Below are 14601 nucleotides of genomic sequence, written 5' to 3' on the forward strand. Positions count from 1 at the left end.
GATTGCTACGCTTGTAGACAGTAGCATCCCTCGTTGCTTGAAAGACAGAAGGAGCTCACTAACAGGGAAAGAAACGATTTAAGAATATCTTCAAACAGCGAGCCACAAAACCAGGAGCAGGTGGTGCAAGTACATGAACGCTGTCTTCAAATTTGGAAGGGGCTGCAGATGACCTTCTAGAGTTCATCACAGTTAGCGTGGCACAAGTGAATCAAACGTATGCGGTGCAATCAGATGCTGCAGTCATAATGAGATAATTTCTAGAAATACATCAACTTCCATTCTCAGATACCACGGATCCGGTTCACCATTGGCCCAGCAATAATTTAAAAAAATTACGTACACTTGCTCTTGGTTACCTTAGCGTACCTGCTACATTTGTTCCCGCGGGAGAAATGATTTCTTGTGCTATACACATTATTTCAGACCCTTCTGAAAGACGAGCTGAAACTCAGACATATCTGAGTAGAATCACCTGTTCCATGTAATACAGAGAACTAATGGTACTTTCCATACCACGTCTGCGCACTGTGTATTGTGCCTGATTCTAATGTTAATGCTTCTCACAAGATGAAGAATTGAGTTGATCAGTATACTTTATTTATTTTCACTGCTGATGTTATATCAACACGGTTGGCCTTAGTAACTTTTTACCACATAGTTATCAATAAAATAGTTGACATTATATCGGTTTGGGCACATTTAAAAATGAAATATCATTTTATCAGTTATCACGTGCTTTATGGATTACCCTTCTCAGTATTAATTAATACATAATTAATGTATTTATTTATGCATTTTTATATTAATTGTTTATTTTTCTCTTGCATATGCCTAATACCAAGCACACAATTGTAGGCAGAATTTTTGTTATATTATGAATGTATATTACATTATGAAAAAATGCGAACCTAACCAATAACAGTTAGTGCCTAGTATTGTACAACTGATAATTATTGGTAATCTCATTTATTAGTTTATGCTATGGCTTAGAAGATCTATATTAAGTTTAAATTTGCCTCTATAAATTTGTACTCGGTTCTTTACCTTGTTTAACCCGGTAATGACACCATCGTACTTGCTCAAAACAGGTACCAAGCATAATCGGTACAACTTCGTTTATATGCCTCCTGATGTGAAAAGTATCTTTAGACCTGTCGACAGAGAGGAAACCCAAGCGTTTCCCGAATGCGGAGCTTGATTCTATACCCAAGTCGAAACAGTGCCAGAATTTGGCTAATGGCCCTGTAATTGCTGGCCTTAGCCTCACAAGTTAAGAGTTCTGAAGGTTTCCTTTTATACAAATCTAACGATAGGAAGGATTATCGTAGACGATATATTCTATCGCTCCCAAACGAACGCCTTCTGTAACCTTGCTCTAGGTGTTTCCTTTTCTTACCAGTCAATATGTCTAACTTTAGCAAGGAGTGTCAGCATTCTATTGCTTCCTTAAGTGCACATGTAAGACTGTGAGGTTTGCGAAATGCAAAACATTCGTTCTGCATGTATTTGCCTGCTGGTGTACATTTCTCACGTATATAACTTGCTAACATTTCAGAGACTGTCATTATCCCTTCCTTATTAAATTGTAAGATCTAGCCAGATACTTAGCATACTGACGCTACATTTTTATCTACCTTTTAGACCTCCATACAGGCTACCTATATATTTAGAAAATAGGCGTAAATTTAAATTGTGCTCCGATATGTAGAGTATCAAGTTATCACCTTACATGGTAATGTGTGCTCTTCTTAACTAAAGGTTTCCTAAACTAAGCTTCATTGCGCAGTACAGTTTACGAAGCGGGAGTATACCTCAGAGGCATACTCATAATCCGAGCTCGCAAACCCCGTCGGTAAGTCAATAATGAGAGCCAACGTACAGCATTGTACTTAATATAGTTGAGTTTCTCCACTTTTTCTAAGATATGTAAGCTTTGATCTCTTGATCTCAGAGCACCCACGAAAAGTAGTAGAATTCTTTGCTACACTCCCCTAAGGCTAGGCTAAAATCATTGCTGTGGGACATACATCTTAAAAATGTTACCATTACGATTATTTTATCAACATGCCGAAAACGTATCCTGAAGAGCCATCCTGAAGAGCTTAATATCCAATATAAGAGTAAAATGGTTTGTCTAGTTCCGCACTTTAGCCCTCTGCCCATATGAACCCCGAAGCCTTTAGCCCATTTCAATCCTTTATTCTTTCAGTGCATTTTAGCCCATATGAACATTTTAGCCCTTTACCAGGTTACAGCACATTCCTCCACTTTTACCTCCGACTCCATTTCTTTCACCTCAACCTCAACCTCTGCCTCCCTCTTTGCTTCTAAGTTAAGCTCACCCTCCACCTCAACCTCCAGCTCAACCTCAACCACCAACTCAACCTTAACTCCACTTCAACCTCTTCCTTCTTCACCTCAATCTCTGCGTACCCTTCCACCTCAAACTCATCCTCCAGATCGAATTCCGTCAGACAATTCCACCTTCTCCTCCGGATCAATCCTTCATCTCTACCGCCATCTCCATTCCCAACTCCACCTCCACCTCTACCAGGGTTCTATTTTCAGTCGTGCTGGTTATTATAACGTTTAATTACTATAGATTGAGGAGTTGAGTGTTTTAATTTAAACGAAAGCCCTCAAAAGTGGGTTCATTACGCCAAAATATGCCCTATATTACTCATAAAATACCCATAGCTCTCATAAGGAACACTATGGCACTAAAAAGCGTAGTGTTCAAAAGTAGCCCAACAGCACCTAAGAAAGAATCCTATAGCAGGCATGTGAGCCTCACAAAGCTTAAAAAAAGCTTCGTTTCACCTCTAAAGAGTCCATATCATCCGCACCTTTCAACGTGATATTGAACCCTTGACTTACCGTTCCATCGTTGGTCGGCCACAGCTGCTACATTAGAGCAATATTGAACTCTTAAATCTTGGGGTCATTGCGGGAATGTATCGGTCATGATCTTAACCAAACGATGGGGTTCAGAAGAGAGCCTAACTACTTGAAATGAGGAGCAAATATGTGCTTACTAACTTTTATTAAATTCTTAATAGCACAAAAAAATAGTTATTTCATAAATCCTTGATCAACATTCAATTAGTAATTATGAAATGTTTCAACGCAGTCACATTGCATAGCGTCTATATTTTCTTTTATAATATCGAATTATTTGCTTCGGTGAGAGTAGGGATATCTTAAATTAGTGGACGGCGAAACTGAAAAAGTGAAAGAAGAAAAACCCTGAAAATTCGGGCACCTATTAATGCAAACGATAACTGAGAATTAATCCACACGATCCGTGGAAAATCTGACCTTCAACAAGTAGAACGCCTGATTTACTCTCAATTAAGGTTATCCACCAGTCGAATACCCTTTCGGATACGGAACACCCGCCGAATGGACCCTTAATCTAACCAAATTGACTATCAGTTGCTTTGGATAGGTTGCGAAATATTATTGGAAAGCATGGTGTTCACTACAAGTTAACAGCAACATCCACAATTGAAACAAAATTCCACCATGTATTTGTCATTATTTTCATGACACACTTAAGTGATAAAATAATCTCGATGCTAAACGTCCATCACCCAAACAGCTGTTCAGAAGGAACCAACAACAACACGATCCGCGAGGATCTTACTTTAGGTCGTTCTGAAGGAACAAAACTACGAAATGCAGGAAACACTTATTCATCACGCATTTAGAAGAAATGCCAAACACTGAAGTCAATTAAAATGTGGTAAATCACTTGAAAAATATTATTATAAAACCGACTTTCAGGTTATGAATGGTTACGTTACGTTTAATAAACTTACAAGTCCGCAGAGAAAAATATGCACAAATTATAGAATTGAAGAATTCTTTCCTACTTAACAATGACTACCATCACATATCCATCTACTTACTGTTTGTGCCAACACACTACCTACAAAGCTATCAATTAATCGAACTCACTACGTATAAAAATGAAAGAACGACAAAGATCAAAAATAAAATATATTACTGGCTGACGAATCGAATTCGCATTCGTAACTCAAGTCTCACACTAGTACATTGAGTGTCAACATGCACACTGTCAAAGCGAAACGGACGTCAGAACGTCAAAATAATTAAGTCCGTAAAATAAAATAAAATACCGAAGTTATTAGAACTCAACACGCATGGAGAATTACAGTAAAAAATTCAATCACCATTACCTCAGTACCCAATGTTGGTCAAACCTCATTTGCCGATAGCGGTCCCATATCTCAGGGAGCACCTTCCAGCAGTTGGGAGCTGCGTGCAAGTTGTGCCTCATTATTACCGAGCTAACATTCTTCCCATTTCGTAGATTACTGAAGATGCTACCATCGCCCAGGTCACTTCGCAAAAAAACAAAAATCGAATCTAAGACTTGAGTATGTACAGCTGACATCCCAGACCTATCGTCGGGCTTACTTAACATCTGTACACCTTAACACTAACTAACCTTCCTAATTCTATCGTTGAGCGTGAACTAGGACGTCTCATCATCAGTATACTCCTAGGATAACATGTGACGTCCTAAAGCTAAAGGAAACTGGGTCGTATATGCTTCCCCTAGCATATCAGGCGTACCCGTAATTTCAAACAAACTCTGATATTTTTAACTGTAAGTATGGTCGAAAGGAATAACACACAACGAAACAACTCTAGCCACAGAACGCACGCGAGTCGTAAAATGCAATAAGTTTCTATCTTGTTATAAAAACGACGTGAACTTGAACAATCCCCCAACTCAAACACGACCTCGGACTACGCAATGAAGTTTAGGAAATAATAATATGTCTAACATGTCTAACATATAGCGAATGTCGTCAAAAATAATAATCATCACCAGCGCTGAAATCCATACTATAATTTTTAGGATGAAGCCCTCAGATTGCCTAACGTCATTTTCCAAATATACATATCCATGACTATCCAGTGGAACGAAATTCAATAAATTTACACAGTCAAACATATCGCTTTAAAAACGTCGAATATCTCATTCCACAAATGTTCCTATTTACTGATAAATTACCGCCTTGTAATTTATGAATTCTACTGAATGGAAACTCGTGCATACAACGAAACAACACCAACCGTGTATACAAAATGCTCTTTTATCTTTGAGGTTATATTTTTCTAACGTCCATTACTGACTTTACGTAACTAGTCACTTGAAATTTTACTACCAAGAGTTACCCACCAAAACCGTTTTTCACTTGGGATCTTATTTGACATTTACTGTGCTTCATACAATAATTATCTCGGACCGACCTTCCCCAGGTCCCAGCTTTCGGATTGTTAGCGGAATATACTACAGTCTGCCACATAAATCTCACATTTAATATACAGCCTGTCTCAAAAATCCTTCCTTGGCAAACATAGCCTGTCTCAAAACTCATTCTCCTCGCCTCCTCACGGCGGTATTACGTAAAATCCAGGCTCCCTTTTGCCTTCAACATTTCTACCATTCTCATCTCCACATATATAAATTCTTCAATCTCAATCCATTTTTCTTATATTTCAAGATCCTTTTCAAATCTCAATCCTCTTGTGAAAAACAATAACCTTGAAAAAAACTCTTTATTTTACTGTTACTACAACTTTCGCACCTCGAGAATACAACAACACACCGTCATTTTCCATATCATCGACATACACGATGTCACAAAATTTTACTTCCCATGAAGAAAACATAACTTTATCGGATTTCACTGGAAATTTTCTAAATGCCCGCAATCCTTGTAAAACATACTTGTTAAATCCACTCTTAACATAGGAAAATTTAATCCCGCGGTAGACATATTATTATTATTATTATTATTATTATTATTATTATTATTATTATTATTATTATTATTATAAATTCCGACAAAACTTTCGGAATTCAAACGATATTTGAAATTAAGACATTTGCCACGACTACTTTATCATGATCACTTTCCTAATTTTCCTCACTTCGGACAATATCTCGAAGAACATTAACACAAGACTTAAACGCCACATTTTATAGTTTCTTGATGTGAATTTAACAAAACTAAAAATTTTCACACACTGACCAAAAATATAATATCTTTTCCTGATCATTACAAATATCAACCCGACACACGCAATGAAAAATTTGGTTGGGAGAAACAACAATCTAACTAAAACATAGATATAAAATATTCAGAGACCTGCGATCGTAGACATCGGTTTGGATTCTGGCTGCATCTAACCAGCCACCTCGTTTATTTAGCCCTCCATGGCAAAATTTATCATCATCTTCTTATACATACAACTTAAATTACACAACACTTTATAACGCACTTTTTGACACGGTCGACCGTGTGACGAGCTCGCCCATCAAATGGCGACTGACTTGTTCCCCTACTAAGAAGTCCAGGTGTCCCGACAAATAAGGAACCAGACACTGTAGCTCTCATCCAGACTCTAACAAATATTATAAGCACGCACTGAATACAAAGAGGAACTCAATTACTTATTCACCACATATCTAACTCTTCAAAGTTCCTATTACCGGCAGCTCAGAAAATTTCTATCATCTTCCATTCCTAACAGTAGATCCGAAACATAGCCACGAACATGTAGTAAGCTATTTGGAGATCAACTTTTTACACTTTTCTGTTGACGAGCGACGTGGGCTCCGCTACTTCAGAAACCAGACAGACACTGAGAAATATACGTAGGGCGGTTTCTTTTATACTCTAGGGGGTGACGCTACTCATACCATCGAGCTTGGTTATACAATATGCTAATTTCGCATCCAATAGACCGATTTTTCTGAAATTCGTTCCATGACTTCGGACATACTTACAATTTATTTAGGCGTTAATTTCATAATTTTCCCACACTCGCAACAGACGAAATAAATTATTTCTGCCCGGGCGTTTCGCTGGTTTTCTTCATTCATTGACCTCGGCACGTGTAGGCAGTCCACGGATCTGACGCGGATTTGTCTCTAGGCTTAACTGCATATATATATACCGTGGGGGTTCTGTCTTCACGTAGGGTTTAAGAATAATTTACATTCTTTATTTCATGATTTACTGTGTTGCCAAAATCTCTCGTTACGAAAAATTCCGTGAATATGAAAAATTGTTAAATCTTCGCAGTCCACCGAAGTATCACGGTATTTCAGGAGCTTGCCGCTCGGCTCGACACGGGGCGCTCGCTCCCATGAGACAGCCAGACTCACGAAATAGCCGCCCTCAAACAAGTAACTTTTATCTGAAATAAATATTCAGAAAAATAAAAAAAAAATTCTCATCGTAGAATTATGGGTTCAATATCTTGAGCAAAAAATAAAGTAAAAATCGGCAACTCACACCTAACACAGTCCCACTAGACGAGCACTCAAACCAAGCTCCATAGCATGCGAAAGAGTCACCGCAGTACCTGAAAGGTGTCTATAGCATCACAACGAGATCCTATTGCGTCCAAAATAAGTCCCATAATGACCAAACGTAGCCCCGTAGTCCCCAAACTGTTCCTATAGCACCCAAATTATGCCTCCAAGGTCCTCCAATCACACAAAAGAATATATAGGTTATAGCACCTAAATGAGACCTATAGTGATGCGTCAGCTCTTATACGTTGGGGTAGCACCCGTACGAGTAATATTAGCAACCATCTTGTTCACTAGGACAGTTAGGCTAAGCCTGGAGTTTAATCCGAGCCAGTTAGATTTAGCTTTCTCTCTTGTGCTGATGGCCTGGGCATCGAGCTTTGGTCTGCAAGGGTGGCAAACCTATGGAGTTAAGCTTGGAGCCAAATCCAAACTCCCTTTTAAAGACATCCACCAATTATGGTCACAAAACTTCCGCTGCACCCTTTTCAAATCTCCCGTGTTGTGACGTCATACGCTCAACAGCCAATCAGCGCTTGGTCTGGAAACGGTATAGTAATCCTACTATTATCCGATCCTGTAATCATTAAGCGACGTTTCCCTATAGGGCAGTATTATTGGATAATTATATTTTCGTATGTCTATAAATGGTATGAGTAATGAATTGAAATCACAGATACGGCGTATTGCAGGTGATGTTATACCATATAGAGTAGTACGTAAATTGCAGGATTGTGAGCAACTGCAAAATACCTCAACAATGTTGAGAGATGGATGACAGACAAAGGAATGATTGTGAGCGGGATGAAAATTCAGATTGTAAGTTTGACCAGTTTTAATTTCTGTGTTAATCACGTGAATATATTTCCCGGAGATTACTGTAAGCACGCAAGGGTTAATATAAGGGCTATCACAGATGTACTTTCCACAAATTATATCTCACAATCTCACAGTAAGACATATTTCCGAAATATCATCTGCAACTCAAAAGAAGCTCAACAGACACTTGAAGAGCGCCTGATTAATAACTCGCGTATATATTCTGCACTATTATTGGTTTGTTATTTTTCTGTTTCCATATTGGTCGTTCCCCATCATGTTCCTTCACCTTCCTTTCTCGAGCGCAGTTTTGGTGGTTGGCTACGACCTGTGTTTCACTGTAATTTTATCTTTATTTGACAAAATATTCACTTGCCTCATTAAGGATTCCTTTCGTGTCTAGGAGTCCTGGGCAGCGAGCATCGGAGCGTACAGAAATTATTGAGTGTGATGAATGAAAGCTTGGTGCTTGTGGCAATGATTGGGCATTTAAATGGTGTAAGTGCTTGTGACCTCTGCGTGTGCCGGATTCGTAGCCCAGTATGTTCCTTTGACGTGATTTCCTGTATATCATTATTATTTTAACTGGATTTTTTAGGCCAGTAGGCCTTTTACTCTATTAATTTCCTGTACGCTTTATGTTAGAAAATTGAATATAAGTCCGATAAAACACTATGTTAAAGAGTACATTCTACATAATTAACTTTGTAATTTGTAATTAGTTGAAGTACGCTCCGGTTGGACAATTTTCTTTTGGGAACTTTATAAAACAATTTGTTTATGAGATATGTTTCTCTCCATAACTACGATTGTTCTTTGTAACGATTTATTGCTGAGTTTGTGTAAATACGCCTTATGAACTGTACCATACTATCGATCCACATCCGCTTCCCTTCTGTTTTTCCTCCCTATGAGCTTAATGCTGGCACCTTCTGAGGACACATTTCTTCGCATAGTTGTTTATTAAGGGAGGTAGTAAGGAGGTAAGGGAGAGGGCACATAAGACTTGTAGGACGTCAATAATTACAGTATGGTTGCAGTGAAGGGACCCACACCGGGATTGCTTGATACGAGAAACGGGAACGGTCCAAAGGAAAGCACAACGATTGTTCTAGGTAATTTCAGACTAAAGAGGCGTATTACGAATACATTTCAAACTTTGTATTCGGAAGACTTGGGAGTAAGGCGACGATCTGTTCTACTAAATGGTATGTTCCGTTCCATCCGTAGAAAGTAAGCGCAGAATGACATTGCTTTAGCACAGCTTATAAAGATAGATATGAACATAAATTTGAAATTCAAGAGGACAAATTGGGGCAAATATTCATTTTTAGGAAGAGGAGTTAGTGACTGGAATAATTTATCAAGGGAAATGTTCGGTAAATTTCCAAGTTCAGAAATCTTTTAAGATATTGTTATGCAAACAATTAATAGTGGTCCTGCCATCAACAGGGCGACAACGTCAAATACAGATCAAATTTGATTGATTGATTGATTGATTGATTGATTGATTGATTGATTGATTGATTGATTGATTGATTGATTGATTGATTGATTGATTGATTGATTGATTGATTGATTGATTGATTGATTGATTGATTGATTGATTGATTGATTGACATCAAGCTAATGAGGGTATCCTTAAAGTAGTAGTATTTCTAGTGCAGTTTCTACATTTTTAACCTCAGGCTTTGAATTACTTATATTGCACACACTAGTAAGTGATGTGCAAAACTGAACAATGTTATCTGACCTAATTCCTTTTATGAATTGTCTAGTCCCTTTTCCTAATAATGAGGCCGAAATAGAGTAGGAATTCTCCATGGGAATGTTATGTAATAATATGCAGTGAGTGAACTACTGTGAGTACACAAGAGAACTAACGGATATTACTATATATCCTATCAGTGCGGAGGGTTGTATTCAGAAGATTCATAAAGAAAGAATGCTAAATGAACTATTATATCATGTTTAGCCCCAGATATTAAAAGGAAAAGCAAATTTGAAAGCGAAGTCATCTCCGTACAGGCCATGAAGGCCCTTGGAATGGTGGAAGGTAAAGCCTTCCACTATCCGTAACCGTATGATGGTGTAGAGTGGTTAGCTCTACGCCCGGCCGCCTTTGCCCCAAGGAATTTTGATCATTTTTGATGTAGGCTGAGTGAACCTCCGGAAGTGAAAACGTCGTTTCTTAAATATTACGACTTCCTGACGGGGATTCGAACCCACGTCCTTCCGGGCGAACCGAGCACGCCTTTACTCACTCGGCCAGGCAGACCCTAGCCTCAGGAATTACTAGGTTTAAATATAATTATCAAGCATTTTAAAGTGATTATTTTGACTAAAATCGTGCTGCAACAGGATAATGAACACTATTAAATTGTTAAATACCAGCCAACCCCCTCAGAAGGAATACAGAGCACTGCGTTTGGTGTTATCAAAAGCCAGCAAATAAAGGGAACAGAAATTCGCTCGTAATAGAATTAGAAGTGAAGGCGAGCTGCAGGCAATACGTGAAAACAATCACTTAATTTACCCAGAAAACATATATCGTTGTAGTAAGTCACATCCAGAACTCGCAACACAGAGAAACACAGTCAACGGGAAATGTGTTTATTGTACTTCAAGTCATTCTGCCAGTTGGTACCCAAGTTATTCGTTGTTGAGTAGTTCCAAAACTGCAGCTATGGACCTCAAGAACAAAAGCGGAGACTGCGATCATTGAAGGGAGATTTATATTCCCCATTTCGTTATGATTAATATCTCCACGCTGTAAGGATAGCTTAGTACCCGTGTAGAAATGTTCAACAATTTCCTCTAAAACGTAATCGCCCCAAGTGATCAACAGTTCATTCAAACACATTCCACTATACCTCCTTAACACGTATTTATTTTCATCATATACTTCTTTTCAAATATTTTCTTACCAGGCAGCGACATTTTCAGTCCTTCTGCCGGCAGTGATGAAATGATAATATCATTTGAAAATCTTACTGTTTTAATTTATTGTCCTTAAATTGCACATACATTTAAAATCTTAGATTCGACCCAGGTAAAGTTTCCAAATGCCTTTTCCAGATCTTCGAGCGTCATATAGGTGGACTTGCTTCGTTTGGTGTCACAATAAGGCTTAGAACCAGTACAGTTTCGCCAGTTTCTACCTTCCTCCATCAAGCAAACTGTTCTCCAAATTGGGAATTGACGTTTGGCTGTATTCCCTGAAAATAAAGCATTTAAAATACTACACACCTGGGACACTAATCTAATGTCTGTTGAATTCTCAGTCCAGAGGCTTCTTGGATAGTCAAAAAGCACCACCAATGATAACCCGGTCATAGGGAAACCACAAAAAACACAGATGGAGATATATGGAGACGTATAAGTATGATGAGTAGTGAGGTAGTTTACCGTTGCTTTAATCACTGTGCCAGAAGGGGTATTGCAGCACAACTGGTCTTAGGAGCATTACCTTTCGTAACGTGCAGACGCACTCGCCGTGTTCTGAATGTCATTACTTAGTACAAATACCCATACGTCAGCAGCTTCCGTGTAATCGCAGCCATAAATGAGACTGTGACTTCAGGAGAAGGTACAGTTTGCTCTGGCCCGTACAAGGAGATAAATACTGTATATATCAAGAAATAGTACATGGTGACACTAATCTAAATGTGCGATAAATGTTGCACTTGTTAGCACAATACATTTGGGAGAGTTTTGATTTATTCCGTTGTGAAGAATCTTACCATTGTGGGCATTTGTTTGGACCATGAAAACTACGTTTGAACTCACTTTGCAACACCAAAGGACTTGCAGAACATTTATCTAGCTGAGTGGAGTTAATTCCATCAATATGGGTTGAAATTAATTCTCGAACATTTCCCCTTTCCGTCATAAAACTGCCTGCGCCTCTCACAGTAATGCGGACCTCCCGTTCTCTATTTGTTCGAATAGCAGGCTAGAGGCTGCTAAGCACTACTGTTCACAAGAACAGAATACCTCCCAGGAGTTATGGTTTCCTTTTTAGAAAAAGGTAGTTCATAGACTGTTGTTGTTCATCAGTCTTTAGATTGTGACTCTTCCTACTAAATTAAAACATAAAGTATGTTCAAATAACTACTTGTAATCCCTTGCTATTTCGTTCAGAAAGTAAAACTAATGATTAGTAAATATTGCAAATATTTTAAATCTGCAAAATTAAAATAAGGGTTTCATTACATACACTTTGGTCAAATTTAAAAGAAAAATGTCTATGTGTCAGTCATATTGAAATCTAATTAATATATATGAATAACTGAATAATTAACTGAAGAACAATGGTAAAATTATTGAAATAAAATAAATTAAAAAAAATAATTAATCGAAATATCCGTTGCATGGGCGCCAGAGTTCACCAGACTGCATCCCTCACATTTTAAGAAAGAATGATAATTCCCTCTCCCAGGGCGTGTACATAAAGCTGCGTACTGGCACATATGACTCAGGCATTACAAAACGAGTAAGTAGGTAGGAACAGCACTTAAGCTCCTCAATAACTCCACTGTTTCTCATATAACAAACCATATTCTGAATAATAACCGTGCATGAGCACCTCATCAATGCGCCAAGATATACATGAAATACACACATAAAATACTGCTAGAAGACTCCATATTTACACATTAATCCAACAAAAACACAACAAAACAGTGCGAAATCAAAAGCGAGGACCAAACTACCATTTGGAATCATCCCGATGAGCATTAAATGTATATATATGTGTGTATGTGTGTGTGTGTGTGTGTGTGTGTGTGTGTGTGTAGATAAATACTCTTCACTGTCTCTAGGTATCAACACAACATTAATATTATCATTATTGGCATATGTTATATCACATAAATACTGTACCTTTATGATTCTGTATTCATTGATTCTAAAACTTGGTTTAAAGACACTTTCACTTGAGCAGTACACGCTTGTTTTTCCAGAATATAAATTATGAAAATTTTGATACAACGTACCCCATAGCTTTCACCAACATGTAAGACACCATGCCGCCACAAGTTATATATTACCTAGGGCCTAAGTACTCCACAGTTTGTAGGTCAGTACCACGTATCACATTCAACAAAATTTCACGTCATCCACGTTCCACGAACGTTTCAGGGCAAGTTTCTCCATTCCACCAAAGTTTGACGTCAATCTCCACTCCTCCAAATACATTTCCTCCTCCTACCAAATCTTTCAGTCAACCACGTTCCACAAAAGTTTTCAGTCAAGTCAAGTCAGTCGTTTTCTCACATGCTTAAATAGACCTCAGCTTCCCCCTACTCTCACATGGTACTTCCAAAATTGATCGTGGCCATCCAATCACGAGTGGAAGATCATCTTGCCATACAAAAACCACGCCGCGAACTTCTTCCGGATCCGAAAACAATAACAACCAGGCCGGGTCATCGGAATCCCAGAAATTTTCCGAGTTGTAAATAGCACTGTTTTCCCATCTGCTTGTACAAACTAAATTTCTCATAACATATGGAGACCTTCTAGCTTAAAATATTACAAATAAATATTCAAATGACATAATACAAATACTACTACTAATAATAAAATATAATAATATTCATATCTCGTAGTTGTGAATACATTGCGAGGGTGTGATATATGTACTATCACAAAGCTCCCCCTTGGTGAATCCATGATATCACATATCCTACAAAACGGACCTACATGAATAATCCTAGGATGACATAACTGCACACTAAAATTGCTGTGATAATGATATATACACTGCGTGTACTTCATTGTATTCGCACACGCGAAGTAAAATTTTGTCCAAATAATAATAATAATATGACTATATAAAAACAACTCTGTTAGTTTCATACATACTAGAACACAATCCCTTCTTACTACTGAACACTCGCTCATAATTGATAATATTTATATCCAAGGTGCAGACACTATCTCTTATAACTCACAAGACTATGGACATTATATGTCCGAAGAACCTTATCGTCAGGGTTTAGTAGCTCATAAACACATTTGCCAATTCTACTGTCCAAGGAATGCGGACCCTGATGAAAGAACTGTGCGTAAACTTCGTGTCAGCATCGGAAGATGGAGAATACGTAATAAAATCTGACTACATCTAGAATCCAATCTATCTCCCACACAAATATTCATCTCATCCAGTCACACAAGAATCATACAAGATTTCATTCGGAATATTCATAACAATGTTCACTTTCAAAAAATAACTATTTATTAAATGAGCAAGAATCTCACTATATTTCCTTCAGCACAAACCCATAGCTAATGCAAACAGATCACATTCTTTTTCTCACAACTCACATCGATATTATTCAGCACGTCATTCAAATCGTTCACTCACCTCTCAGCATTAAGTAGAAAATTACACATTCGCTTGAAAAGCTTTTCCT

The sequence above is a fragment of the Anabrus simplex genome, chromosome 2, assembly GCF_040414725.1.
Source record: "Anabrus simplex isolate iqAnaSimp1 chromosome 2, ASM4041472v1, whole genome shotgun sequence".
Taxonomy (NCBI): domain Eukaryota; kingdom Metazoa; phylum Arthropoda; class Insecta; order Orthoptera; family Tettigoniidae; genus Anabrus; species Anabrus simplex.